The sequence below is a fragment of the Cygnus atratus genome, chromosome 3, assembly GCF_013377495.2.
Source record: "Cygnus atratus isolate AKBS03 ecotype Queensland, Australia chromosome 3, CAtr_DNAZoo_HiC_assembly, whole genome shotgun sequence".
In the NCBI taxonomy this organism is placed as follows: Eukaryota; Metazoa; Chordata; class Aves; order Anseriformes; family Anatidae; genus Cygnus; species Cygnus atratus.
In genome coordinates this window covers 3,186,765-3,211,368 of record NC_066364.1, presented here as the reverse complement: position 1 = coordinate 3,211,368, position 24,604 = coordinate 3,186,765, and the positions used below count along the sequence as shown (strand labels likewise).

Sequence of the window (24,604 nt, the reverse complement as noted above, 5' to 3'; positions counted from 1 at the left end):
AGCCACGTATACAATGTCTTTTTTTTAAGGACTTTTGCCTAGTTTACCCTGCTGTTTGTTTTGGTTTTTTTTTTTTTTTTTTGCAGGCTGGTACCTTTGAACTTTCTTTCCCTGCATGAATAAGCTGCGACATCCCACTGAGAGCTGCAAAACTGCCCCAGCCTCAGCAGGACGGCATTGGCCATGCAGCTGGGAAGCTGGGGTGCAGATTCCCTTGCAACACTTTTTTCTGGGTCTGTTTGGCCAGTTATCCTCACAGGGGGATGTGTGTCAATATTTGCTTTAAAGCCCCAGCTGGCACCCTGCCTTTGCTGAGGGAGACCTTTGCCTGCCTCAAAAAAAAAAAAAACACAACACAACATACACCTTATTTTGGCTAAAATCTTGAAATTACTGGAAAAAAATCTCCGTCAGTGGCCTCTCTGTCTGTGCCTTCTGGGTCTTCTTGATTAAATCCCGTATTTTGTAGACAGAGGAGGTGTCTGCTGCTGGGATCCCACACCCGGTGGGGTGTGGATTCCCCAAGGGGCCCCCAACCAAACCCCAAAGGCAAGTCGGTTCTGGGTGCACATCAGCTGGGCTTCCTGCCCCTGACAGCTCTGCTCCTTGCTGACAGGTCCCAAACTCACCTCTTGGTTGTTTTCCACTCAAAAGTAGTGGAAACAGTAGTCTCCATATGAGGCTAAACCCTTGCAAGTATTGTTAGGGTGCCAAGAATTCCCCTAGTTTCATTTTGTTGAGAAAATATTATATTCCTACTGTTCTTTTGATTTTTTTCTTCCAGTAACTGAGAACATAGGAGCACACCAAGTGGAGAAAAATCCTGTTGTACTTAGAAACAAGTTTTTGTTGAGAAGTTCAGTAGGCTTGAAACATTATTTTAATTTATATTTCACCATTTAAGATTTAATTTATTGGTGGTGGGTTAATTTGTGCTTGGGCATTGTAATTTATTTAATTCTTTTATTTTCTTCCTTTTTTTTTTTTTTTTTTAGATCTGAAAGGTTATTATGGGTTGTGAGATGCTCCAGTACTTGGATCAGTGTGTTTCATTCAATGTTGAGAAGGAGTGGGCTGGGTTTTGTTTGCTTTTCTTCAGCTGATGTCGTTGTAACTCGGCGTAGCAGTCCCAGCTGAGGCATACCTACGTACATAAAACATGACAACACCGTGTGTAGAGCAAACGAAGCCATCCCTGGGCAGAAAAAGTCCCCGAGGAGCTGGTGAACACTAATGGGAAGGGGGAAGCTTTGGCTGAGGAGCTGTTGAGAGGGAATAGATGCCAGAAGTGTGATGAGAACTGTGATGCCCACACGGACCAAATGCAGCTCCTTTTGGCCTAGCAGCCTGCTGACTTCCACGGAAGGACCAAGAGTGCAGGGGATCCTCACCCTTGCCGGAGGTTTAGCAAGGTTTCTGCTCAGGTGTGAATGAAAGGGAGAAGGAAAATCTCTCTCCCGTGCCAGGCTGAGGCAGCATCTGCTGGGACAGCGCGGTCTCGCGTCGCTGAAGGTTGCGAAGCCTCAGGTGAGGTCTCAGACACAGTGGGAGCTTTGCTGCTGGCTTGGTGATAGCTGGGACTTCCCTTCCGAGCCAGAGAGCTGTTGGCTGCTTTTAATTCCCCCCTGTGCTCTGCTCTGTCCTCTTCAGCACAGCACTGAGTCCTCTGCCAGGGTGATGCACGAGCTGTCGTGAGCCGTGGTTATGGGGTTGCATGAGACAGGTTAGGAAAAAAACAAGCATCCATTGATATTTACATTTATTTTTATATATTTTAATTTATACGCATATATTTCATTTTTTATATATACACATATATGTTTAAAACTATCCTGGGACTTGCGGACTGAGATCAGACGTGATGGGATTCGGATGACGACACCCTGCCCGTAACCAAGCGGACAGACCTGCGTAACGAGGCTTTGACTTCGCTGCAGACCTGCTGTCTGTCCCCAGCCGTAGATTTCCTTCGTAAAAGCCTGTTAAAATAGCTCTGCTCTCTGGGATATTTAACTCGCTGTGTTTTCACTTAGCCACGCTGAACCTTGTGGAAGGGAGTATTCCAGCTTCCAGTCCGGTGTGCATCTAGAGTTCAGAAATCTCCGCAGAAGATTAAGCAAGTTAGAGAGAGAAATTACTCCTGATCCCTTTCTGCCAGCATAGGATTATCCCCCAGCATACTGGTTTTGAAGTTTATGTCTAATCCAGTCTTACACATCCCTGGGGACCGGGCTCCTTACGATTTCTGCGGAGCAGTTGTGGCGCAGCGTCTGATTTAGAGGTACTTACTCGGCACCGAGATACAATTTGCATTTCCATTACTGCAGCCCATTTCATCCTGTGCCATATACATAATGCTGCTACTTTGTGGTGTACGGCTTTCAGAGGCATATGGATCATTATCGTGCTCGTGCTATTCTATGCGCTCACTACGCTCTTAGCTCGGCTCTACAGATTTGAACCCCAGCCTTGCAAACAGCTGCGTGGGACTCGTGTGCAGGTCTTTGAACTGTTGAACGTATTTATGTACAAAAGGGCTTGTGTCCTGTGCAAATGATAGTATGTAAGGACAGGTGGCATGAAATAAGGTGAAAAGACCCGCATGCACAGAAATAGTGGTAGTCAAGGCAAAGAGGAGGCTCCTGTTGCTGCTTTCCAGGCTCAGTGGTCACTTTGGAGCTTTTCGATGCACTGCATTTTTATGCACGGTGAATTTGTAAAAACATATTTTATTTTTTTTTTAATAAATGTATACTTTCAGGCTTAAAAACACTTGTCTGTGGTCCTTTGAAGTGCCTTTCTAGGAGCATTAAACGTCAGAGCATGCTCAGCACGTTTGCTCCTTACACGCGCCAGGCGTCGCGGTAGCAGACCAGCAGAGCATTTAAGCACGTGGTTTATTTTAAGTAGGCAGGGGATGCGTTTAGAAATGACTGCATGTTTTGCTAGCCTGACAAAAGCTTGTTCAGCCCCGTGTTAGGTTAGCACCCAGATCCACCCCAGCGACATTTTGGGAGCTGCTTTCAGGAGGAGGAGGTACTGTATAGGTCAGGAATGCGATCTGTGCACCAAAAAAAAATGCATTTGCCAGGTCAAGAGTTAAAATTCCAAGTTTTAAAGGTATCTGTGATGTAGAGGTAAGCCTGAGGGATCCCAAAATTGAACCCTCATCTCTGTCCCTGCCCTGGGCCTTTGGTCTTGATTCACACCTTGCAGAATTTCTTCATTTTTCTTAGCGTGGCTTTTAGCGGACGGTCGTGTGCTCCTGCCACCACGGGGATACCTTCTCCAAAAAAAAAAAAAAAATTTAAAAAGTAAATCAGTGCTGGAAGGTTTCAAGGCTGTCAGAGTGACTTCTCTCCCTTGGAGATGGCATTTCTCGAGGATCGTGGCGGATGCTGCTTTAGCACGGTGCCTCCTGCGCATCCCTGGTGAGAGTCGGGTCTGAGTCCTGCAGAGGTTCTTCCCCAGGTCTATCAGCTGGCCCAGTTTGTTTAAAGTGTTTGGCTTCTTTTTTTTTGTTTTGTTCTCATCACTATAGTAAAAATTATTTTTATGACCCTTTGGGCATTACCTGCTTTTATAATCTTGCTATAATTCAATTTACAAATCTGCTTTTGAGCTGATGATGTATAAAACCTTGCAAACTGGATCCTTTGTGCGTTAACCTATATTTGTGTTACTTTTATTCTTTGTGGCAGTAATTATCCTGGCTCGAGGCCTAGGATTAATCCATAAGATGCTGAACATGCTTGAATTTTTCCCCCTTTTCTGTGGCACACTCTCTCATCTTACGTAGAGCAGGGCTGTTAGTTGGATGCCTCTCCGTGTCTTGCAGGTGAACACGCTGTTGCTGCTCAGCATCTTTACTTCTGCAAATCCTTTTGGGCTTGCAGGATGTCAGCTGGGTTTGTTCCCATAATGAAACATCGTGAACCTTGGCTTCTGTTGTATGCAAAACCAAAAAGTACCATTTCTGGCATCTTCCAGAGCACATCAGAAACGGTGACTTTTTGTTTCCCCCTGGATTATGTTGAGCAGAAATTAGTCACAGGAGGATGGGAGTTCTGCATTCATCCTAAACCATCTATTACTGTGTGATGCCAAGGGCATTTAGCTAGCAGGCGCAGAGAACACAGCCCTTGGGGTTTTGCTTTTTCCCCATAATGCTGAGTGTAAGCTCTGGTGCCTGGGCCAGCCAGCAGCGACCCGAATGGTTTCCCCAGCCTGGTTCAAAAGTTGGCCTGCTCCAGGGGGCACTCCCAGCAGGCGTTTTAGGTGCAACCTCTTCATTTTGGAGCAAAAGCATTCAGCTGTAGGATGTAGCTGTACCTACCGGCACCGTGGTGAGAGCATGGGTGCTGGTCATGTCTCTCCTACAATATCCACGTGGGCTCAGTGGATCTTGGACCAAGCTCTGGCAGGATCACCATGAAACAGCTGGCTGCAACATTTATTCTCTCTCTTACCCTAGAAAATGTAAGGGGCATCACCGAGAGTTTCCCCACAGCCTTCTGGAAACAGGACTGGAAAAATGAGCAGAGCCCTTGGTGCAGGCAACCCACAAATAACAGAGAGCTGGTGAAGGACACGGTCCTCTCCTGCTCCTCCGGTGCCAGCAGGGTCACTGTTCCGACCTCCTTTACCCTTTTTCTAACACTACACCCTTCTTTCCCTCTGTGGGTTAGCTAGGGAAGAGGAGGCATCATGAAAAGCTCGGTGCTGTTTCTGTGCTGCTAGTGGAGCATCATCATCATCATCATTGTCGTCATCATTGTCATCCTCATTGATTTGCAACGTGCCCGAGCCAAATTCGAGCATGGAGCCGCCTAGGTCTGAATTTAGCTCTGCTGGCTGTTTTCCCTAGGAGGAGGGATCAAGGGGATGAATTTGATTGCCTCGGAAAATGAGTGTTGATTTCAGTGAAGAATATTTTATTAGAGTGTTTGCATTGGCATTCTCTTCATAGGATAATGGCTAAGAGTTTCCAGTGTTTCCTGTGCTTGTGTCTATTCGATGATTTAATCTATTCCTTCTCAATACTGGATTGGAAAAAAAACCACCAACAAGGCTGGCTGCCTGCTCTTAGTACCCCACCATAAAATAAAACAAAATCACTAATCCCAAAGGTTGCCATTCAAAAGAAAAAAAAATCAGAATGGAAAGTATTCAAACTAAATAATATGCTCTAAAATAGATATAATAACATGCTCATCCATCTTGTTTTCTTCAGCTAGAGGAGCCAGCGAGGCTGTGGTGCCTTTGAAAATCGGGATGCTGTTATCTCCATCCCTGAGCGTGGATTTAGGAAGCTGGCTTTAGGCTCGCCAGCTGGAAGCTGGCTGCTGCTGGCGGATGCTCAGTCTTCCCTCAGCACATGTAGGGCATGGAGCAGCCCGCGGTCTCCTGCCTGGGAAAGAAAAGTCAAACATTTTGCCTGCGTACACTCCTTTGTGCTCCTGCCGTGGTTTTTGGGGTATGTATACAATAGCCTTTGACATTTGCTTGTCCAAGTGCAGTTTTATGGGGCAGAAGCAATGTGGTGTCATCCAGTGTGTGCTTGTACCATTATTCCCCCATGTAAGCCCTGTTAATAACCATTTAGGGTCCTGGGGGATGCATCCACAGCTCCCACCCCTGCAGCAGCTCCTCCTGCCTCCCAGGAATTTGCAAAAGGGAGCAGGGAAACCCATTCTGCGAGCCACGTGCCCCTGTCCCGTGGAGACCTGCAGGGCTCGGAGCACCGCGAGCAGCAGCCTCGCCGGCTGTACATTTCACCCTGCTTGTCTTTATGGCCCGGAGCCTGAAGATTTCCCTCTTCTCCCTCCTCCGGCGTCACTTCAGGGCTGGGAAATTTTGCATCAGCAGGAAATATCTTCGGATGGCTCCGGTGAGCGAGGCCGTAATGAAAAAGGCCGCGTGGAGCTAAGGGTGGCAGGCGCCGCTCGTAAATCCAGCGTCGTGCCTGCTAAACCAGGCTGCCACGGCGGGCACCAAGGGAACGAGGGTGATCACATAAAGGCACTCCAGGCACTCAAGTTTGCCCAATTAAAATAATAATGAGATGCTGAAGCTAACGAGACCAAGGCTGGGCTTTATGGGGGCCAGGGCATGCATCCAGGTCTGCTTGCAGAGCTCCTGGTCGAGGCCATGGCTCCTTCTGCATCCAACAAGGTGGGACCGGGAGGATAAACAGGAGGAGAAGCAGGACGGGGGCTAAGCACCCCTTAAAGGTTACTGTGTGTCTTGTGTAAGACCCGAGCCTTGATTTATGGTGTTAGTGAGCCAGCAGGGAATCCTATCTGTGCTCTCCAGCAGCGTTTCCAGATCACAGAGTGGCAGCCAGGCTTTGTTCCCTCCGAGCATCTCCCCTCCGAGAGAAGCGGCGTGGTTGAGAGCCACAAGTGGGGGAAGCCGGGTGACCGATCGCTGTCGCAGAAGGGCTCCTTTATGGCACTGCATTTACCAAAGCTGCCTGGAGGAGGGTTTTTAAACAGCAGTGGTTTGAACCGGGCTCTTGACATAATTTCTCTCCGTCTGCAGCCTAAATGCCAGCCTCTTCTCGGGTATTTAGAGGAGCTGGTATCTCTTCTCTGAACTGAACGACTCTCTCGTGGATAGTCGCATGCTTTTAAGGTGCTGTTGTTCCCTTCGGAAGCTCCTGTGCCGTTTAGTGCTGCCTACCCTGCTCTCTGCAGCAAGACTCCAGCAGACCCTATAGGAGAAACACCGCATTTTAGCAACACTTGGAGGTACCGGGGTTTGGGCTGGGTCTGCTGATGAAATAAGGACGCACACAGCGGGACAGGGATGCTGTGAGATCGTGGTGCTGAGCTCGAGTCTCTTTCCCTGCTGATTCTGCTGAAATCCAGGAGCCACTCACCAGGACGGTGCTGAGCTCCTTGCTGCTGGGTCTGCGCGTGATGGATGTGGTCAGGATAAGTCCGTGTGCTGCCAGGTGAACCGAGTTCAAGGTAACCTGAAGCTGGATTTGTATTTTTTGGAGCCTCAAGGCAGGTCCCGTGGGCTTGGCCGATGCTGGCAGGGGTGCAGGGTGCGGATGCTTTTGGGATGGATTGCGAGGTGGGTTTTAGGGTTGAAATTTCCCCTTTGGACACCCCAGAGGGACGGGCTGTTCTCCCCCAGTTCCTCCGCAAGCCTCAGCCCTGCCAGCAAAGGTGGTTTAAGAACACCTTCACTTAGGAGTAAAGAGATCCTCTGTGTGGAGAAGCACTTGAGTTAACAGCACCGAGAGCTCAAGGTAAGTTTACAGCAAAAACTTGCACTTCAGAAGGGCGGCGGTGCGCCTTTTGCAGCCAGACCAGCCTCCTCCTGCCTAATCCTTCGTGGTGTGGGGTAATGGGGTCAAGGCACGAGCAGGTTTTTTGGCTGGAAAAGTGAGTTTTAAAGTCAGTTGCGAAACCTTTCGATGCTCCAACAGTCCTGTCGTGTGATTCCAGGGCCACAAAAAAAAAAAAGGCGCTTTTTATTTTCAAGAGGAAAAGCTGAAACCTGGGGAGAAATCCCCAGGAGGAAAGTTGAAACAGCTTCAAAGCGTTCTGCAACGCTTTTACTTGATGTGTGGGCAGGAAGATTTCTCTCCCCTCGAAACCAGGCTCTTCTCTGCATGGTCCCCCTGCACTCTGAGGTAGCCTTCAGACCTCTGGTGCCTTCTGATGGTGCTGTGAAGTTCTCTGGACCATGGAAGCCACCCGTGCCGTGATCCAGCTTGGCACAGGAGCAGCTACCTGCTTTGCATTGCTTCCTTACCCATGTGCTAGCTGGGGGCTTCCTGGTGTTCAGGGATCCCAAACGTGCCATGTTTATAGTCCTGGCTCTGCCTGAGAGCCACAAAGGCGTAGAGCAGCTTGGGGAGCTGCTTGGCTCCCATTTGAGCACCTCTTGGGGCATTTGCCACATCTTGGGGACTTCAGAGCTTGGTGCAAAGAGCCAGTCCTCACTGCCTTTCCGTGCGCTGCCTGTCCAGATAAAGAAAGGATTTCCAAAGGATTTCCAAGCAAATCGAAGGCGAAACTCTCACGGGCTTGTGGCATCTAAGAGAACTCACCAGTCCGGGGCAGAATGACGGAGAATTTCCCAGTGTCATTTTCTTGTGCAGCTGCTTCGATGAGACAACGTGGGATCAGGAACTGGTGGAAAAACCAACGTGGGCTCCCGCTGCCTGGAGAAGAGCCCTGGCAGCTCTCAAGTCCAACATTTCTGAGAAACCTCGACCACTTCTCGTCTGCCTAGCGGGACAAGCTGCAGCAGCCAGGCAGCTCGGCAGGATGCTGGATTACGTTAGGAGCTAGAAGACCCCAGCTGAGCTTGCAAGAGAGGCTGTGCCCCTCTACGACCTTGCAGTTGAATGGGAGAGCTGAGGTGACTTCAGATTTTGCCAGCAGCCTGGTGTTCGCACATTTTTATCTTTGGAGACATGGAGATTTTCATCAGTGCTGCCCAAGAAACACGCTGCATCGCAGCGCAGTTCGGAGCATCGACACGAGCACCCGCACGTGGACCCAGTCCGCTGCAGCCGGAGCAAGCTGAGCTGTCACTGAGCTGCCGGCTGGATTTCGGTCCCTGTGGGCCCCTCCAGTCCTAGGGCTTTCTGATTATGAGGCCACGAGGGAGAATATCACTAGCTAATGCAATTTGAGACCCATCACTGAACGATGAACCCCGTGGGAATTCAGCACCAACGCGTTCCCACCTATGTTGAGCCTGTTGCTTTGGCTGCAGGAAGAACTGCTGGGCTTGGGGGCTTGGTGCCATCTTCTCCCACCAAAACATCCATTTGCAGTGAGGAAGCCCCATCAGGGGCTGCCCTTGCATGCAGCACATCGTCGTTTGCCCTGCTGCAAGCCCAGATCGTGCTACGAGCCCGAATGAGGCAGTTCCACGGCAGGCAAGTGGGGAAACCTCCTGAAGGTCGGGCGGTGATTGCACCCTTGAGGAAGCCCCGGCAAGAATTAAAGGACCTGGGGGTGCAAAACAAGGAGGGTCCTGTGGGAACCACACACAGCCCTGAACCTGTGCACGGAGCAGACCCCCTGTGGCCTTGCAGCAAGGGCGGGATGGGAGGAAAGCAAGCCCCGAGTGGGAGTCTGTTTTCCTTCTAACTGGGAATTCAAGAGGCCCAGCCTCTGCTTTTCCGCACCAGGAATTGTTGCTGCTAAAAGGGCTGCTTGGCATTTTTTTTTTAATATTAATTTTCTATTTAATAGCATCACTTATGAAGCCTGGGGACAGCGTGGGGCTATTGACGTCCGCGTGCAAGAAGCCAGGCTGGGCGTCGTGCTTTCCTTTGCAGGAGCATCTTGCTGGGAGAGTCAGGGTTTCCTGATACATCCCCAGAGGATAAATACTTCACTGGGGCCTGAGACATGCCCAGCAACCTCCTGGTAGGTTTTTAGGGACGAGACCTGTTGAGATTTGTGCTCTGTCTGGCACAGCGGGGCAGACTGGATGTCACTTTTCTGGCAGCGTTAAATAACTCCATTTCCAGGTCTGTTGATGAAGGAGGGTAAGGACTAGGAAATATGGCTTGGATTATCCGGGATCAGGGCCACATAAAAGAAGGGATGTCTCCAGTGTCCAGGTTTGGGGCAGGTGTCCCCAAACACCTGCAGTGGTGGATGTCTTCACTGGAAATATTCATGTTTGGCTAGGTGAATCGTGCCCAAGAACTGTGATAGCAATGCCAACCCTTGCTTATAGGAGAGGTTGTAGTGGTGTAATGCTTTATCATAGGAGCTTCTTGGTGGGGCTCAGTGGTTGCAAAGGCTCCTAGAGGAAGGTCTGTCCTGAAGACCTGGAGGAGACCACTCAGGGTTTGCAGTTGGGCACCTGGACGGGAAGGGTGGCACCTTTGGGCAGCCAGCCCTGTTTGAAAGTGGGTTCCTGAATAGCTTAGGGGACCCAAGCCGAAATTCACGTCAAGAGGGTGATGACCAAAGCACAAAGAGGGCCTTGTGTGACGTATTTTGGCTGGTGGCTTGCACGTGGCAGTGGCCCCAGCATCAGCAGAGCTACCTCTGTCCTCGTCGAAGTCTTTTGCGTCACAGAAAGCAAGGACAGCCAGGTGGTGGAGTGGCTCAAAAGCCTCTTTTCTTTTCTTTCTGCCCTTGAAAGGTGAAACAATGTCATGGAGGAAGGGTGTAGGCCTGAGAAAGCTCCTGCTGACATTAGCACCTGAGTTTAGGAAGTTAATCGCGTAATCCACCTTGCCCTGCTCCCAAATCCCCCATCTCCATAGTGCTCTACCTCCAAGGTGCCACACATAGAGGACATGGCACGGAGGAGGCCAGAGCATCGTCCTGAGGTTTCCCAGCTCATCGTGATGGCATTTGCAACACTAGGGCAGATGAATTTCAACGACTCGAAAAATAAGGAGATCTGCATGAAAAGTCTTGGGGCAAGTCTTGGGGCTAGGCTGGCGAGGAAGTGATCAGCTCACGAGCTTAATCAAAGAGAAAACCCTAATAAGAAGACGTCGTGTTTTCTGATTGCTAATAGCAATGCAGCCACAAACGAAGACACGCATCACACATTTTAAACCTTCTGTACAAGAATTCCTGCAATGAGGATAATAACGGCACAAGCAGAACGAAATACAAGGAGGTGCTCTGAGGCAAATGAACTCCCACGGATAATGGAGAACAAGGAAAGGAAAAAAAAAAAAAAGGGGGGGAGAGAAAAAACAGCTGGATTGGAGCAGAACTGAGTCCTGGAAATACTCCAGGCCTTGGAAATCGGTAGGCTTCTGGTTCTTGATGGATCCCTCATGGAGCTTAACAAAGGCTGGAATATAAAGATACGTTAATGCCTTTTCTTTGGGAGTTGTTTGCCTGCATTGTGGGCTAGGGGACTTTGCCCTCAAGCCTAAAAATAGGGATAATTGATGTAATCCTAAACCAAGGGAGCATGCCAGCTGACTGCCCAGATTATAAGCCTGTCTTCTCAACCCATGGAGGTCGTGGGGTGACACTCAAAGAGGATATTTTTTGAGTGTTGGCCTCCTAATCGTGGTGTGTGATGAAATAACAGTGGGTGATGTGAGCAAGGGCTGAATGGGACAATTAAGAAACCCGTCAGCTTTTGTGAGAGGTATTCTGAGGACGGATTTCGGGAGGCAGCTGCCTTCTCTGGAGGTCAGCCCATACCTCTGAGCAGCCGAGGTCTTCAGACGCCATCCCATCCTGGCTGTTTTGCAATCCAGCAGAAAGCAAGTTATGTCCTTTCTAGCTATGTTTATACTAGTATTGCCATCCCAAAATAAGCCTAGGCTCAGTTCAGGGGTTTTGTATGAGATACGGACCTGTTCCCACTAGGCAGTTTGGATGTACCTATCCAGTTTGGATACACCCACCCTGTTTGGATGTTCCTATCCTGTTTGGATGTACCTATCCTATTTGGATGTACCTACCTCATTTGGGAAATGGTCAGCACGAGGACTGGGGGCTGCAAAAAGAAAGTGGTTGGTGCCCAACATATCCTCCCCTGGCCAGGACTCAGTTCAGTGGTGGCCATAGCCAGCCATCAGAGTGGAGATTTTACAGCTCTTCTGGGCAGACTCCTCATGCATAGCATAACTGAGTCTTCATTAGGTCTGGGAGATGCTACTGAAAAATTAATAATGCACTTACAGGTCTTAGTTAAGGAGGCTGCTCCGGGCAGCGAGTGAATGTCCCTGATGATGGGGCCTGGAAACCTGGAGAGCTAAGTGTTGGTTGTTATTTATTCCTCTTTATTTAGCATCTATATTTAATGCTTCGCCTCTTCCGATGGCTTTGCAAATATGAATGAATTAATTGGGAAGTTACTGCAGTGCACAAAATGAGTAGAGCCCTGCTAATTAGTCGGGGTGGGGTGTTGGTGTGTCCCTGTTCAACAGGCTGCTCCCAGTGTTCGTGTTTGCTTTCTTCCTTCCAGTCCAAGTGCTGTTTTTGGCTGCCCTTTGCTGATGGGGAAACCCAAGATTCAGCAAAACTCTGCTTTGAAGCGTTTTTCTTAGAAAGGAGAAGCAAAACCTCAGTGCTCTAGAAAGAGGAGTTACACTGATGCATTAAATTTCCTGATCTAAAATGAGCCTTAACTTGTACTTTTTTTTCCTTCTCTTTTTGAAGAGTGATCAGATAGCATTAAACATATACCTGGCTGGGAATGTATCTCTAATTAATTGCGTTGCAGCAAATGAGACCATTTCAATAAATCCTCCGTGCACATTTTAGACCTTAATCAAGTGGTAACCTCTTTGACAGTGCATTGCAGCGAGCTAGGTAATTTCACCCTGTTGGAACAGGCTTATTCCAGGGAAGCGATTAATGAACGAGGAGCTGTAGGTCATTCTGCTATTACGGTTGCTCTGAAGTGTGTTTCTCTTTTGCAGCCATGTCTTGCTGGAAGGCAGAAGCCCATGAGCCCAAATCTGAGCATCTTCCTCTGCTGGATAAGATTTCTCACCCCCTGTTCAATATCTCCCTGGAATAGCGGTGGGAACATGGTGGAACAGACATGGGGAAATTATTTTGTTTCTTTTAGGTTAACCTGAATGTATGGCTCGTAGCATCCTCCCCTCATGCAAAAACTAACGGGAGCTGAGCTTCCTTTCCACATCATCATGGCTTCAACACGCACCCTGCTTCTGCTCTGGTCACCAGGGGATGATTTAAAGAGTTAGCCCTGGAAATAAATGGAGCTGGTCAGATCAGGCCATATGTCTCCTATTTCTCTGAACTGTAAACCTCACTTCCAGCTTGCCTTAGTGACTTTGGTTTGAAACCCTACAGCATCTCCCCAAGGACACTTTGGGGACATCGGGCTGGGAACAGCCCAGAGCTCTTCCTAGTTTTGTAACTGCGTAGCTTGTCCATCCTCACGCCAGGGTGGGTTGCAGATGACCTTGTACAGATGTTCACTGGCAGTGTAGCTTTCAATATTACTTCATTGCAGAGTTTTCAAGTCCTCTGATCCCTCCTTGTGCTGCTGAGTTTCCTGCATCCTGCTGGCTTCATGCGATATGCTGCCCTAGTAGGATGGAAATGCACGGTAGAAAAAATGAGCCCAAGCAACCCAAAGTAGCCCCAATGAGAAATTAAAGAATGCAGAGGAGAAAAACATGTTGTAAATCTCAGCAACTGTCTGGGTTGAGGACTGGGTGTTTTGGGGAGAAGATATTTGTTGGTCGGTTGTATTTTGCCAAGATGGGGAAGAATTTCTCCATGATGGCTGTTGGTTATCCCTTGTATCCCCCACTCTGCTCTTGGCTAGCTGAAAGTCTCCTCCCTGTAAGCATTTCACACTCGGCGTACTGACTTCAGTGACCTTTCTGTACAGTCACAGGTTCAATATGCTTCTCCTACTCCTTCATGAACCTGCTTACCTAGCCAAGAGGCTGTACATCTTCCCCAAAAAACGTAGGTGTGTGTACTTGTGCTGCTTTGCCGAGAGAGCAGCCAAGAGGCTGCCTAACCCAGCTGTGCTCTTCATGCCTCATAGCCCAGCCGTGACCTCTCAGGAGGAGGACGCTGAAGGGTTTGCAGCCTGCCAGGAGCACCGTGGCCTTGGGTTCATCCCCGGCACAGAGACATTTCGACGTGGTCCTTATGGAGTCCTGGGAAATGCTCTGCCGGAGGGAAACGTGGCCAGCGCGCATCAGCTGCTACCCAGCCACGGCTCGGTCCAGCGTCGGGCTCGGATAATCCCCTGTGCCTTTAAACGTGATGCACATCAAAGCCAAACAGAGCCGAGGAATTCCCCCTTCCTGCTCCCTCCTCCCAGCCCTCCCTCCCTCCTTTTCCCTTTAAAATTTTCGGAACTGGAGAGCGGATTGTGGCTGACACAGATTTGTAGCCATCTCCATGGATACAGAGCCGGCTAGTTGTATGTGGAGCGTGTTCATTGTTAAGTTTCTAATTTCAGCGAGGTCGCTGGATGGTTTTTCTCCCTTTTTTTTCTTTTTTTCTTTTTTTTTTTTTTTTGAGATATCCAGGAGAGGGATTAGAGCTGTTGGTGCCCCTGCCTCCCCCTGCCTCGCCAGCCGCACTCCCTTGCCGCTTCCCTGCCGTCCTCAGAGCAAACGCCCTGGGAACCAGCCTCCATTTTTCAAAGCCTCGCTGCTTTTCCCCATCTGCCCGTTCCTATAGGTATTCGGCTCACGTCCGCCTCGGCAATTCCCCGCCTGCATCTCCTCGGTGCTTTCTGAGCTCTCCCGTCCCCTCCCCGCTGCCTCCCGCTCTTCTTCACGGTGCTCCCGGCAGGATGCTCAGCAAAGACCAGACCGGGTGCTGAGGCAAAGCAGGAGCTGGTGGCTGCTCAGATGTGGCACACCACGAAGGACACCCCTTACGGTAACAGTTCTGCTGCAGCTGTATTTCCCTGCTTCAAAATACTCCTCTCGTTTGTGGGGTAAGGCCTCCCCTCACCAAAAATCCATACAGTTTTTCCTGGAATCTAAAATTCATTCAGAATTATAGAAGTAATTAAACTTTTTTTTTTTTTTCATTCAGAAAGGAACAATATTCATATGAAGCAAGATAAACTGTGCATAGCACCAACTTATTAAGCAATTATTGTTATTGCTAAAATGCAAATAGGACTCCAACATCTATGGGTGCTAAACAAACCATAAAAAAACAGCTTAAATATGACAAATGCTCGAAATGTTCTAAGATTGCATCAGTTTGGAGCTTTTTTTTTTTTTAGTTAATGCTTGTAGATGAGGGTTATAGTTTTAAATAAACTGCATGCGTGGTTCAAAAATAATTGAATGCATATGGTGTGCACCCTACACAATGAAGTGCACAGAAACACTGACAAAAATACACAGAAACACTGATAAAAATGCACTTACGGAGAGCGCTGGCAAATTCTGGCCGAGGAGAAGGGGATGACCCACGTCTTGCATGGGGCAGAACTGAGATGTGGCCGCTGTTTATATGGAATTTGCAGTGCTGTTGATGTTTCAAAAGTTTTTTTTATGGTCCAGTTGGACATTCCTTTCTCGCCTAAAGTAAAAAACCAACCTGAGTGCAGACTTGGGAACTTCTAAAAAGCTTTGATTAAAATGGGGTGGAGTTTGGTGTTCCAGAATTACCCCTTCAAGTCGTCCTCTGGAGGGTGGCAGAGATGTTTCGCCGGGTGGAACTGGGCCTTGGTGCTGGTTTAGTTGGCAGGAGGGTTGCCTACGTGGTCAAGAAGAGCTTGGGATAGATGGTGGCTGTGCTCCTCCTGCGGTGTCTTTGGTGTAAGGCGGTCTTGGGGCAGAGAGGTGAGGCATCACGTTGTAGGTCCAGAAGCAGGAAAGGCTCAAAACCAGACTGGACAACCAGCATGGACAAGGTTATGAGTGATCCTGTGAACATTCCTTTGTGCAGCGCTTGGGGTTTGTCCAGCACAAATCTCTCCTTCCTCAAAGCAAAACAAGGACCCTTGCTTGACCCGTGTGAGAACGCGTCTGCTACAGCCCGCAAAGCAGATTCCCCAGTGGACCTTCAGGCAAGTAAGAGGCCATTTCACCTCTCTTGCCCTTTGATCCCAACACAAGACTCTTCCATTGGGTGCTCCATGGATTCAACTTTACCCTTTTTTTGGTGAACGCTTCGCTGTGCAACTGCGTTTGAATGTAGTCTGAAAGCCAGAAGAAAAGCAGCCTCTATTTCTTGCCTTTAAACCTGCAATTGCAAATGAGAGATGTTTTTTTTCAATACCTCTCATCTCTGCTAGGGTTGTTGGTGTCTTTTTTTTTTTGTCTTGCCCCCTGGGAAGCCGGGGAAGATGGCACATTTGAACTGCCCTGCGCCGCCTCTAAATGTCCCGCATCATCTGGCCAGTTTGTAGCCTGGCTGCAAACCCTACGGGTGTGCTAATTGAATTAAAGCCCTTCATATAAAGCACTGAACTCTTAAGGTCAAGTGCAGTGAAACACACAGCCGTAATTAAGGTATTCGCTCACTCATGTGCATGCTGGTGGAAGGCTTCTCTGATTGATGGACCTGCTGATGCGCTCCTGGAGGAAGGATTCGCCTGACATTTCAGGCCCAGCTGGTTAGGTTGGGACGGCCTTTGTGCTTCCTACACACTGAAATGTGATTTCTATTTCTATTTTTCATTGAAATGGTTTCTTGTTACTGCTAGCAGATGCGTTTGGGAACCAGATGTAAGCTTTTTGTCACTGGTGGCATTAAGGGGCAAGGGCCCCACTCAGTTCCTCACCTTAGCGCTGTGTGGAGGTTTTGTGGCACCCAAGCTGCACTGACCTGCCCCGATTTACCCAAAAAAAGCAATTTTTCCTTCCTTTTTCAGTACCTGGCCATCTTCCTGGGCTTCTTCACCTTTTGAAAGACAGTGAGCAGTTCCCTGGGCTTTTCTTAGGGGAGAGAAAAGGATGGTTGATAGAGGAGAGATTAAACCAGGGCAGGGAGCAAGAAGGCCTTTAGCTGGAGACGGCCCTTCTTGTCGGGGTTTTGCAGGAGATGGAAGGCCGGGTGGATTAACCCCAGCAGGAACACTTGCACATTCCAGCATATTGTGCTTCTTTCTACTTCTGGAGAGAAAACAACATGCTCCTGAACAGGGTGAGTGTGATCACAGGAGAGGGAACGGTATGGGGTGTGACCTCGGGATTCTCTTGGGTCCAAGGGAATGGACCACTCGAAGTAAGTGTAGAGCATCTAGGAATGTGCAAAGGGCTCCTGCTCCTGAGGAATGAGGAGGGATTTGAAATTAGCACGGTCCTTCTGGTCACGCTCGGGATGGGATCCGGAGTAAGTTCAGGCTCTCAGCAGGAGAGACCAGGAGGTGGTTTTGGGGACTGGGTTGGGATCGTGTCGAGGATCTGGGAAGGCTTGAAGAGAGATCCTCCCATTCTCCCAGGAGTTTGAGGTGAAGCCATCAGGGTGGCGAGGGGCTGTTTTAAACCTGGCTGTTACCTTGGGATCCCAGCAGGAGCCCTGGAAATCTCTGATCAGAGCAGATAAGTGGAGATCACCATGCTCACCACACTGTTTTCTGTAGAATGGCTGTAGAGTTTAGAGTGTAGTGTTTTCTGTAGAGTGGCTGTAGACTCTGTAGAGTGGCTTGGCGCCGAGGTTGGATAAAACCTGGATTTCCACTGGCACAAAGCCAGAGATCTTGTCCATTTGCTCCTGGAGTTTGTCCTTTTCCCACTGCTCGTAGGTTACAAAAAGGTCATATTGTAAGGACAAATCCAGTCCCCAGTCTTAGAGAAGGGCTGTTATTACTCTGAAGTGAAAGCAATAAAATCAAATAATGCCAGACTTTGCAGTAGTCTCTTCTGTGCAGAGAGCTCTAGAGGCTTTGCTGTCTCCCTAGGAAAGAAATTACAGTCTGGGGGTTTAACTCTTCTGCTTTAGTTAGTTTTCAGAGTTGATTTTGGCTTTGGCGTGGAATATCTCTTCAGATTTTTTTGTTTGCTTGCTGTCATTTTAATGAAAATATTTTATTTCATGTCTATAGCACTTAAAAAAATAATTGGGAGGGAAGGTGAGGGGATAGTTTTTCATCAAATTTCTCATTTTCCTAAAGATCTTGCTTGGAAAATATATTTTTCTGAGAAAGCCCGTGCACTCCAGGAGCTAAGGGTGAACACTCTCTTCAGCAGGAGAGAGAAGGAGAGAAGTGGAAACTCAGAGCGTTTGCACTAGGTCAGACTCTCCCAAAACGAAGATCAGGAGGCTCCAGCCCTACTCCACCGTGGTGGCACCAGCACGTTCCCCATCCCAGGAGAGTTCCTGAAACTGGGCACAGGCTCCTGATGCTCTCTGGCATCTTCTTGCACGTGTTGGCACTGCCACCATGATGCAAAGTGCTTTTATATTATAAGCTAGAAAGGGTGGGCTGGCTAGAGAGGGGGATCTGCACACAAAGATGTGATCTACTGCAAATTGAGGTGAAAAAAGTGATTTTTCTCATCCCCACAGACCTCATATTGGCCTCCAGGCATGACCTTTGCACTGCCATGATGTGGATGTAGAGAGGGGAGCAGAAGGCCATCAGGTAAACCTGGCTGGTCTTGAGCCATGAGAGGGGTGGAAGAAGTTGTGCACAAGCAGTTCATGGACCCCACTGCTGTAATTTCTGTGTTGATGCAGGGGCCGGTCAATGAGAAGAAAAAAAAGGAAAAGGAATAAAATGGGTGTGAACTGATCCAGGGTGGAAAACACAGAGTGGAAGTGGAAAAAGGATGAAGGATCAGAAGTATGGACACCAGGCTGGTCCCACCATACGACAAACTGGGGAGACCTTTTTGGAACATGGTGCCTATTTCTGGTCTCCCAGTGCATGGAGTCTGGGCTGGACTGGGGCAGGGTTCTCTGGATGGTCAGGGACTGGGGAATCTGATGGCAGGAGCTGCGAAGCTAGAAGAGCTCCAACTTGCCCAGTTGTGGGAAACGAGGGTGGAGAAGGGATTTGATGGCTGGCTGCAGTGTGTTGTATCTAAGAACTTGGAGGGAAGGAAGAAATGCTGTTAAGCTGGAAGGCAATTCTGGAGAATTAAAAATGGTTTGTAAACCAAATTAGAAGACTAACCTGTCACAGCAGGCAGAGGTTGGAGCAACTGTCTCCCTGTTGAAACATAAGAAATGAGTTTTTAAGAGGGTCTTTGATGCATCAAGGAGACTTGCGATGCTGTTCCTGTGGCAGCAGAGGACAGGACAGGACAAAGGGGATGCCTGGATCATCCTAAATTCATCAGGAAGAGGGACAGTGTAGGGTTTGTAAGGTACCAGCGGGAAGCACCCCCTGCCTCCCCATGGATTTGGGGCCACCAGCAAGGAGACCGCTGTGCTCTGAGCCTGGTGGCTGGGGTCTCCCTTCGCTGGGGCATCGCAAGGAGACCTGGGGTCAGGTGAACTTGGTGCCCCCCCTTGCTCCCAATCCAGCATCGCACCAGCCTGCGATGGCTCAAACCACACCAGGACAGCTACCACCTCCAAGCAGCTGAGAGAGAGGAGGGAATGATTAACCTCCCTTATTAGCAGCGTGCAAATAAAACTGCTGGCATCCCCAAAGGTTTGCAGAATTAATCACAGCTGAAGTGACAATGACCAAAGAGTAAACAAAAAGAAAGCACGTCTCACTCGTTGTCGTGACGCTCCCCAGCACGTGCACACCCGCAGTCACATTTTTTGCCTGCTCTCCCTCCCAGAAGAGGTGTTGCAATATCACACAGAGGTCCCAGATGAAATTACTCTCGTGCTGAAGGTGCTGAGCATCCTTACAAGATGGTTGCTGCTCTGAAGGAGTATTGCTAATAAACTTTCATCCTCTGCTTTAGAAATGCCTGGCAGAGTGCGTTCAGTTCCCTGCTCAGCACCAGACCTCCTACATGTCTTTGGGAAGACTTTTAACCTCTTTTGCTGTTTCCAATGCTGTAGGGCTGGTAGCAGTTCCCTGCCAGAAAATGATGGCGTGTAAGGAACACCCATTGCCTTTCTGCATGGGCTGTTTTCCCCCGAGCTCCCTAAGGTAGATGCTATTCCAAGCCTGGATCACTAATATTTTGCCAGTATGCACTAGTGATTTTCTAGTGCCTCTATTCGTAATTAAGCTAATGCAGTCGTGCAATGGCACTGTTGCAGTGTGTGTGGTCACCTAACGTATGGTGGGCACATGTTCCAGCTCTTTAAAACATCCTTCAGAAACAGCCAGCGAGGCGGTGGTACTGGAGGCTGCAATTTGACTTGGGAGGAGGATGCTGTGAGGTTTCAGTACAAGGAAACGCAGCCCTTCCCAACCTGAGGATCAGATCAAACACTCTTCTTGCCAGTCTGCTAAATGCACTAAGTGCTAATTTTTTTATTTTTTTTTACCTCTGCTCTGTGCACTTAAAATAGTATCCCTCCTCTGGCTATCCTTAGGAACTCTTAAAGGAGATTAAAAATACAAATGTGAAAGCTGTAATAATAAACGTCCCCTCAGGATTGATCAGAAGCCTTTCAGATGGGTTGTGGAGCCAGGGTAGAAGACCACAGAATGAAAGCTGGAAGGTGCCCACAGCCGAAGCTCTTGCTGCAGATCCAGAGGAGCTGAATAATAAGTTGTGTGATGAAGCCTGCAGAATTGTGCTTCCTTTCCTGACCCTGCCCTGTCCCAGCTCCATGCCGTCCCCTCGGGTCCTGTCGCTGTCCCCAGAGAGCAGAGCTCAGCGCCTGCCCCTCCGCTCCTCTCGTGAGGGAGCTGCAGGCCGCCATGAGGCCTCCCCTCGGCCTGCTCTGCTCTGGGCTGAACAAACCCAGGCACCTCAGCTGCTCCTCACACGTCTTCCCCTCCACACCCTTCACCACCTTTGTAGCCTTCCTTTGGATGCTCTCTGATAGTTTTATGCCCTTCTGACACTGAGGCACCCAAAACCGCCCCCAGTGCTCGAGGTGAGGTGGCAGCAGGCAGAGCAGCGGCCATTGCTGAGGCCAATTTATCAGGCTGATGTGGGCTATTTTTTTTACCCCCAAATTAATTTTTTTCTTTCCACAACTCTGGCTGTGCAGAGAGGTTCCTACTGTCAGAACTATTAAAAGGAAATATCAGTTCCTGTTAGTAGCTCACTGCTCCCAATTCACACACTAATATGGTGTTGTAGTTAATTGTAGGTAGCTTGATGGCTTGATGATGAAAGCCAGGACTCAGACATGGCTTAAACTGGTTTTGGCAGCAGGAGAAGGAAAAATGTTTCTTGGCTAACATGAAAAGCCACATTCTGGATCTCCCCCTGCTCCTTGATCTTTTGCTCCTGTGAGCTAATTGGGTTTTGCAACTGAGAGGCAGAAAAAGGGTCTCCTGCTGCACAGATGTCCAGCCCCATGGGCAGCACGACAGAGCCCGGCTTTCCCATACACTCCGGTGTAGGATTCAGTCCTTCGTGTCCCTCTTTTATGCCATAGTTATGTCAGATATTATGTTGGGATGAGGATATCTTGAGGATATCTTGGAGAAGGAACAGCTCCTGCCTGTCTGCGTGGATTACACACATGTATTTTGCCTTAACATCTTGTAGGATATGTGAGTGCATGAGTCTGGTTTCTCTGATGTGTTTCGGTGGGGTGTACCCAGGCAGATGTACCTGGTCTGTACTAGAAAACTAAGCACTGCCAGGCCCTGTACATTGGGTTTTGGGGTCAGGAACTCTGAATTCTAGGTTTCTTTGCTGTTTGGCACATAGGCAGGCAGCCCACGGGGGTGGCTCCTTGCAGGCATGGTCTTGTGCATTCAGCCTACTCCCTGCAGCAAGCCCACCAGGGCAACGTCTCTGTATTTTCACTAACAAACCAAACAGCATCAGGGCATGATCCTACATCCCGTGCCACTACGTGTTACCATGGTCCGAAGCAGAGTTTTGGCCCGGACCAACCCTCCTTCCCCCAGACAATATCTGGGCACGCCTAAGGGTTTAGCGTGGACGCTTTCCAGTCGGCACAAGGCCAGCCCGTTTTGGAGGATGGGTGAGTTTCGCCATATGGACGCGAGCCGTGCCATGCTGCCTGCCCTCAGAGAACTGGCTGCGACCCAGTTTATTTCCCAGCGCGGCCGTGGGCCGTGTGTCCCGCGGGCGCTGGCTTTGTGCGCTGCGTCATCAGGCTGTGCGAGCTCAGCTGCCCTTTGCCGGGTGCCTGCAAGTTTTAAGGCCTGTTAATGAGAAAGCAAAACCCTGTTGGTTGCCACCCCTCCCTGAGAAATCCCTGATGTGCTCCAACATCCAGTGTTTTCGGTGCATGCTCCTAAGCAGGAATATCTCCAGATCTAGAGGATTTGCGGTCAAAACATGGGGGAAACAGAGGCATGGGACTGCAGTGACCTACCAGCTCTGAACTTAACCAGACACGAATCACCCCAATCTGCAAACTGGTCGGCTGTACTGGTGGGACTGCACGATGCCTTCGGCACCTGGCCATGCACCACGTTGTCATCACGTGGCATGTAGGTAGCCACAGAACACCTTGCTTCGGAGAGCTGTGGGCATCAAAGGTTTGTGTGGCTTCCAGAAGTGGTTGGATGCATTAATTTGGAAAAAAAAATAAATCTGCCTAGGTAGAGCCTGATAGGGACATTGCTGGAGATTGGGAGTGTTGTGGGAAACTTGTTTTGTCCAATTTGTACTCTTACTCTGAGGTCTCATGCAATTTGATCCAGTTGAAGCAATTCAAGGGAGTTTGGATTTGTGACTCCCACCCTGGACTTCTCTTGCATGTTTAAAAAAACGGTGTACAGCCTTGGGAGAAGTGTTTGGGCTCCAGGGGGCTGATAATGCTCCAGGCTCAGCATCCTGAGTGCTGTGTGACTTGAGAGGCACAGGGGGACCTCCAGCTCGCCACCAAGGTGACATCTCCATATACACGCAGCCTTCACTGCAGATAGTCCACCTCGCACCTAACGCGTTGCAAGCCACACAACCCCTCAAATAACCCCTTTCTCCAGCCTTTTTGGCTTGCTGTGTCAACCAAAATTACTTTTTAAGTGGGGGACTGATCCCCAGTGCTGCTCACAAGGGGCGCTTCTGAACGTGTTTGGTGTTCATCTGCATAAAGCGGAAGAGCAGCCCTGCAGAATTAATAAAGAGCAGAGCTGTGCAGCTTCAAGTGGCGTTGATGCTAATGGGAAATGGCATGAGGTGGAGGGGGAGGAGAGCACCGGCTTCTCGGAGAAGCTTCACCTGGTGGGCGGAGAGGCAGGAACGGACCTTGAAGAAAAACTTCAGCTCAAATGCGCGCATCTGTGAGCAACCTGAAGTGGCTGCATTGGTGTTTGGTGCTGGCACTGGTAATGCATTCGGTGTGGGTACTGCCACGGGGCTGTGCCCTGTGCACCCAGAAAAGCAGGCAGTGCTGGTTTGGTCCCTCAACAGCCTCTGGAGAGGCAGCTGCCGCTGAGCAGAATGAGTCCCCTGCCTAAAATTTCCACTGATTTCTTCCTGCAGGAAGAAATTCTTCTTCTGTAGCAGAGAGCTTCATTCTAGTAGGAGGCGTCGGGCTTTTTTTAGGCACCTAAAAGAGCACCTAAAGCTTTGAGAAGACAAAGAGCAAGACAAAGTGGAAGACGTTGCCACTTCTAGGAGCCTTCGTTCCTATCAGCATCCTCTCCTGTCCTGGACCAGCCCCACAGAGCCCATCCCGTCCCCAACCTCACCATGGGCAGCTCTGCTGGGCCAGGGGATACCTGACACAGGGACATTTTCTTGGGTCTCTCCACCCATCAAAGGAGCACAGCCTATTCCCTTTCTCCCCATCATTCCTAAACTGCTCCTAGCCAGACACACGTTGCTTGAAGCAGTGTTTGATTTAACCGGAGGCAACTTCACGCCGTAGTCATCACTCAGTTCTTGACACTATCAAGGCCTGGGAGATAAAGGAACGAATTAAAAGGGAAGGGAATTAAAAAAAAAAAAAAAGAGAGAGAGAATAATAAAGAAAAGCCCTATCCCCGAAGATCTGATTTCATGTTAAATGTTTTCATCTTTGGAATGAGCATTAAGAGCTGATCAGCGGTGTCTGCTCTTTTCACTCCCTTGTAAAATGCAGTTGTTGAAAGAGACGGGGAATGTTGTCTCCTGCAGGAGATGAATGGCCAGCAGCTGCCTGGATCTGAAAGCAGGCTACCATGCAGGCCTGGCAGCCTACGGAGGGCTGGAGTATTTCTGAGGATCCCTAACACCACAGAATATCCTGAGTTGGAGGGGATCGAGCCCAAATCCTGAAGAAACTATTGATAGTCCGATCCCTACTGATATTTTCTTAGTCCCACCATGCCCCCCTGCTTATGCCTGAGCAGGAATACAGGTCAGATCCCCTGTGGATATAAAGAAACACAAATTGACTGGCTGGGATGGAACAGCTTTGATTTACAATAGCTGTGGTTGCCTTGGACATCAATATCGTGGCCCCGGGTTGAGCCACTCTCATGGAAATGCTCTGACATTGAATTGGCAGCCTTGATGCAACTGCACAGGAGGCAAAGATGTTCCTACATCATACCTGGACGTCTGTAGATATCCATACCCTCAGCCACCTCAGGAGAAAGCCAATGGCTCTGTGTCGTGAGTTAAATGGCAACCACGTTCCTCATGTCCACTTCTTGCCATGTCTGCCCAGCCAGTGGCTGGGAGTCAGGTGAATGCTTTTAAAGGCTCGTTGGCTGTTATCTGGCACCTATATGATCTGTTTCCTGGGACTTTTTGCCTATGCTGGATGTGTTTCCACCACAAGAACCACATGGCTTCCTATTTCCTAAAATCCTCACAGCTGGAGTTGGGAGAGTTGAGTGCAGTTAGTCTTAAGCCAACTTGCCCACCTGGTTCCTAAGTCCTATCCCATGAATTCTGTAATCACACAAAAGCCTTCTTTCCCCTGGTTGACCGATACCAGATTACCCTAAAATTGCTGTTACCTCAAAACCATTTTAGGGCAGAATGAGATGCCAGGCTGTTGCTGGAGACCTAACTTTGGTTCTCTGATGGTTCACCTGAGACGTGGCTGTGGCAGAAGTGCACAGCCCCTAAATTTCAAAACAAGGCATCCCCAGCTGTGCGTGCAAACCTTGGCTTCCCCAAATGCAGCTGAATCCTCCTGCACCTGCTTCTCAAGCGATGATG

At 49.2% G+C, this 24,604-nt stretch overlaps 1 protein-coding gene across 2 annotated transcripts in view; it reads left to right on the top strand.

Moving 5' to 3' along the window:
• XKR6 (XK related 6) overlaps positions 1-24,604 on the top strand; it is a 151,238-nt gene that overhangs the window by 43,031 nt on the left and 83,603 nt on the right. The window contains exon 3 of one of the 2 annotated variants that reach the window (XR_007707981.1): positions 996-2,765. The exons of the other annotated variant lie outside the window; for it this stretch is intronic. The gene's annotated coding sequence lies outside the window, so the exon portion shown is untranslated. Of the gene's footprint in view, positions 1-995; positions 2,766-24,604 lie in introns of those variants that run through there. 2 annotated transcript variants of the gene reach the window in all.